General features: G+C 57.3%; 1 long non-coding RNA gene across 1 annotated transcript; it reads right to left on the bottom strand.

The window, feature by feature from the left end:
- Positions 1-1,945: 1,945 nt before the first annotated feature.
- LOC113633507 (uncharacterized) lies at positions 1,946-4,487 on the bottom strand. Its single transcript, XR_003438220.1, has 3 exons — positions 4,405-4,487; positions 2,348-2,423; positions 1,946-1,993 (listed from the first exon to the last, which is right to left on the bottom strand). It is a non-coding gene; the product is annotated as an uncharacterized LOC113633507 (long non-coding RNA).
- Positions 4,488-5,123: the final 636 nt, after the last annotated feature.

Below are 5,123 nucleotides of genomic sequence, written 5' to 3'. Positions count from 1 at the left end.
TGGCCCTGATCTTGCATTGTCTCTTCTTCCCCAGGGAACTCATAGCCTCAGCCCTGGGGGAGGAGGTGCTTCTGGAGCTTTCCTGAGCTGGTGCTTTTCTGTTGACTGGAAGCACACCTGGACTTGGTACTGGGTAGGCCCAGCCCAGTGACAGAACAGGTACACTCACAATGCTGGCCCCTGGCCTGTGTGGGCAGCTGACAGGACACAGAATCAGTCCTGCTTCTGCTCTGGGGCTCTAGGTTTTTGGAAGGCAGGACCCCGTTTTCTCAGCCTCCTCAGAGCTCCTCATACAGTGCCCTGGAGAATTTAAGCCCTCTGTTCCCTCAGTGCTTTGTAGAGGTCTGGACATGCGGTCAGGAAATGTAGGCTCTGCTCTGCCCTGCCCCTGTATCTAACTTGCGTGATGTGATGCAGCAGGCACTTAGGCCTCCTCTGAAGTGGGATGATAGCCTCGGCGGCACCATTTTGCTTTTTAAGTGCCTGTCCCTCCTGGGCTCTGGCCTAGCAAGGCCTGGGGAACGCACGTAATAGGAGAGGTTCGGGGTGGGGGCGGGGTGTGCTTGGCACTCAGGGACTGAAGGGCCGAATGGCCGGGCCGATGGGGAGTGTCATTTCTCGCGGCGGGCAGCAGGGAGCGCGCGCAGACCGTGTGATGGGGGCACCGCCTCCGCTGGCCGTCCCCTGCAACCGCACCTGCGGGGTCTCAGCAGCCCCGGCAAGGGCGCGCGAGGAGGCTGTGCGAGGAGGGAGAGGCCCCTCACCCGCGAGGCTAGGAGTTAGGGTCAGCTTGTTGTACACACCTCTCAGAAGCTCCGGGAAATGAAGCCCGATTCGGGAGGTGGCGCGCGGCGCTGTGCTCAGAGGGCAGTAGAGGGGGAAGGAAGAACGTTAGTTAGGTCGGGTGCCTAAGATCACTGCTCTCTGGCTGGTGGAGTCAACGCTTCCTAACTTCGGGGTAGAAACAAGCATGCCCCCCTCCTCCCAGGGGGAAGAGGATAGTCAATTGCAGGAGATTCCCAAATGTTAAACGAAAAAGGCTACAATTTTCGTCTGGTTCCCTTCCAGACCCTGGGGCGGGGAGGTGGGGGGTGGGGTGGGGGACGGAGGGGGGTTACTAGGAAATCCACCCTCCTCCTACGCAGTCACACCTAGGAGGTGGCTGTGTGTCGGTGGGACCCATCTTCCTGCTCCTAGACCACAACCCTTGCCAGCCTCAAATGTGCTTCCAGCCAAGACCCTTCTGTCCTGACGAGATGGGTCCATAGACTTATTTTTCTTTTCTGATTCCAAACATAATATATACATTTTGCATAAAAATTAAACAATACCAAAATTACCATTAAGAAAATGAAAGCCCCTCCATAATCCCCTAACAAAATGACCACCTTTTTTCAGGTTTACTTCTATTCCATACATATACTAACATATTTATTATAATGATTTTTACAAAAATCATTGAATCAAAGTATTTTAAACTGTTTTTAATCTTGCTTTATTTCTCACTTAATATATATTGGACACGTCACTGTGTCAGTGTATATACCTCCACCAAATTTTTAACAAATGGTTGCACAGCATGCAAATAGTTGAGCCAGCCCACCACTGATGGGCTTTAAGATGGTTTTCCCTTTCCCCTCATGACAAGCATCCTTATAGGCGCTGTGCTCCCTGCAAGTACTTTTTAGGAGCGATTCTTTTTTTTTTTTTTTTGACTGCGTTGGGTCTTCATTGCTGCGTGAGGGCTTTCTCTAGTTGCAGTGGGCGGGGGCTGCTCTTCTTTGCTCAGGCTTTTCATTGCGGTGGCTTCTTTTGCTGCGGAGCACGGGTTCTAGGCGTGTGGCCTTCAGTAGTTGCGGCATGCGGGCTCAGTAGTTGTGGCACATGGGCTTAGTTGCCCCGCGGCATGTGGGATCTTCCTGGACCAGGGATTAAACCCGTGTCCCCTGCATTGGCAGGCGGATTCTTAACCACTGCGCCACCAGGGAAGTCCCTAGGAGAGATTCTTAAATGTGCAGTTCCTGGGATGAGAGAGAGGCTCATTTGAAATGGCTGATGTTGCTGCATTGCCCTCCACAGGCTGTACTGTCTATCTGGTCAGTATATCCACCCATGGTGAGGGCAGGTTCCTTGTGGGTTTAGCTACAACCTCTCTTGAGGTGAGGGCTTAACCTCCCAAATCTTGGAGCTTGCCTGAACTGGTCATTTCTGGAGGTTTCAGCAGCTCACTAAGGACCTCATGAGAGTGTGAAAAGGAAGCTTGTTTGTTCAGTTCAGGGGTGTCAATAGCAAGAGAAAGGACTTCATAACCTTTCTGAGAACAGGGGTGATTACAAAGTGGCCTTACCTCCCAAGGGATCATGGTGGGGTGCAGGATCGAGCAGAGGAGCCAGTCAGAGGAGTGAGGAACTGGGTGGGGTTCCCTGGAAGAGAAACTCTGTTACTCCTAAGGGACAAGGGCCCTCCTGGGCACAAGTGCCTCAGGGACCAGCCCACTAACCTTTTAAGCTCCAGCTGTCTGGAGGCGGGTGTGTGTGTGTGTGTGTGTGTGTGTGTGTGTGTGTGTGTGTGTGTGGGCAGATCCTGTCCCTGGCCAAAACCACTCAGTTCCAAGAGAACATATAGCCTGACTTTGAAGAAGAGAGAAGGCCAAGACCCACCACAGAGGGATCTTTTTTTTTTTTTTTTTGCGGTACGCGGGCCTCTCACTGTTGTGGCCTCTCCCGTTGCGGAGCACAGGCTCCGGACGCGCAGGTTCAGCGGCCATGGCTCACGGGCCCAGCCGCTCCGCGGCATGTGGGATCTTCCCGGACCGGGGCACGAACCCGTATCCCCTGCATCGGCAGGCAGACTCTCAACCACTGCGCCACCAGGGAAGCCCAACAGAGGGATCTTGAGATGGAATCAGATGCTAAATTGGTTGAAAGAGCCTCTGAGCTGGAGCAGCCCTGGAGGGCTTCCTGGAGGAAGAGGTTGCACACTAGATGTGCCTTGGTAGGTGGTGATGATTTGGACCCTCCCAGAAACCTGAGCAAAGTCATGTTTGTAGGAATGGTCAGTCTGCTCAGGGAACAAGAAGCAGCACGGATTGAGGGTGAGTTGTGGAAGGGCAGGAGGAGCTCTAGCTGGGGATGTGGCAGAAGCCAGTGTAGGGATGAACCCTACAGCTCCCAGGAGAGGAATTTGTTCCGGGGTCCTTCTGACCTCTGAGTCCCTGGAAACTCTGGCTTAAGAGTCTGGACATGTCCTCCAGGGCTCCTGGAGGCCTATCAAAGGCTCACTTCCCAGGGCAGAGAACTCAGACCTAGGGCGGCGGTTAGCGCCGGGCAGCGCGGTCTCCTGAACACCAGGAGGCGCCATCCACTGCCGCGCGGGTCCGGGGCTGCTCCGCCCAGGGACCGCTGGATTTTCCGCAGTGCTACTAAGCTCCCTGGTGTTCACTCGGGCGAGGGGCTCACCACTCCCACACCTTCACCTTTTCCTCCTTTTCCTTCCCCAACCCCAACCGGGGGCTCTTTCCCCTCGCCTCACCAGGCAGAAGGGGAAGTAGGGGTTTGAGGACGAGGGTTTGAGCCAGGCCTGGGGGGCGAGTCACGGAGGGTCGAAGGGACTGAAGGAGACCGCGCCTGGGTTTCCTCCATTCGCCCTCCCTCTTCCCCTTCCCCCGCCCTTTCCTCGTCCTCCCGACTCCACCCAAGTCTTGCTCTCTCTCCCGTGCCCTCCTTCTTTTCCTCATTCTCCCACCATGATCTTTGGTACCAAGCCAATTTTTACGGGAGTTGGTCCTCCACGTGTAAGCTCATTAAGGAAAAGATGCAAAATTCATAAATATTTGAAGGAAGAAAAAAAATCCATTGCTTCCCCCGCCAGGTGCCAGTCGGCCCTGCTAGCTCAGCGCCCCGCCCCCGCCCGCTCGCAAGCCCAGGCGGGGAGTCCCCTGAGGCGGGCGCGGAGGCCCTGGGCGGGGTAGGGGCCGCGGCCTTCCCAACCCGCGTCCGCGCGTCGCCGAGTCACGGCCCGGCCAGCGTCGCCGCGGGCGGAATAGAGGACGGAGGATTGAGGCGGCCGCCGCGTGTTTGTCCAGTGCCCGCCCCCGCCGCCGCTGGCCCTAATCTCCGATACACTTGCGAGTTGGCTTCCTGCCCCGGGGCCCCCACTCCCCGAGCAAACAGGGCGGGCGCGGCGCTGCATCCGAAATGTGGCATTTGAGCAGCGCAGCGGACGAAATCCGGAGCGCGGCCGCTCGGCTGTAATTGCCCTTCCCCGCCCTAATCCTCCGGCCCGGCCCCGCCCGCCGGCTGCGGCCCATTGATTGTTAGCGCAGGAGCCGGGGTCTCGGCCCAGCTCCGGGAGGGGCGCCCCACCCCCTACTCGGGGTCTAGGAGACAGTCCGGACCCACCTACCCGTCCCCCATGTCCTATCCCTGGCGCCTCTCTCTAGCCGAGGTCAGTCCGGACTTGGAGGCGGAGAATGTCCTTGGAAAGGGCACCGAGGTTGCCAGGGGTAAATGGGGGGGTGGGGCGAAGAGGGGAATACCCGCAAACTTGCCCCGGCCTGCCAGGCTGAGGGAGGTGAGATCCTAGATCGCGCCGGCCTTTGTTAGGTGAGGCAGGGGTGCAGAGGACCCACAGGGGCCTCGCTGGGCTTGACCCCCTGAGAACCCACTATGGAGCTGGGGGTTGAGAGGTCCCTGTGTGCCCCAAACCACCCCGTAGACCCCAGTGCTTCTGCAGTGGCGGGGACCCACTTCCTGGGGTCTGCCAGAGTGGTCTGAATCTCACTGCAACCGCATTTAGTCATTCTTCACTGAATATGGGGTGCAGAGTGCCAAGTGCTCCAAGCTGGGAAATAGACATGGTCTCTTCTACAAGTTCTTAATGAGAGACGTCAGTGCCAGGGGAAGAGAGAAATAGCGTGATATGGGAGCCTTTGGGGGCAAACCCACTGAGGCCAGGTGATGGCGTTACAGGGAAAAGACTCTGTTCCTCGCTGGGGTGAGTTTTCTTTCTTCCCAGCCTCCCATCCAGGCCCCACAGTGCACCCCTTCCCCTCCCAGCACAGCCACCGCAGGCCCGGGAAATTGAACCTTGGCCTTCTGAGCGACCTCCCTGGGCCTAGGCCC

Source organism: Aethalodelphis obliquidens, unplaced genomic scaffold (genome assembly GCF_003676395.1).
Source record: "Aethalodelphis obliquidens isolate GAN/ISIS:26980383/991018 unplaced genomic scaffold, ASM367639v1 scaffold40, whole genome shotgun sequence".
NCBI lineage: Eukaryota > Metazoa > Chordata > Mammalia > Artiodactyla > Delphinidae > Aethalodelphis > Aethalodelphis obliquidens.
This window is presented reverse-complemented; position numbering and strand designations above follow the sequence as displayed.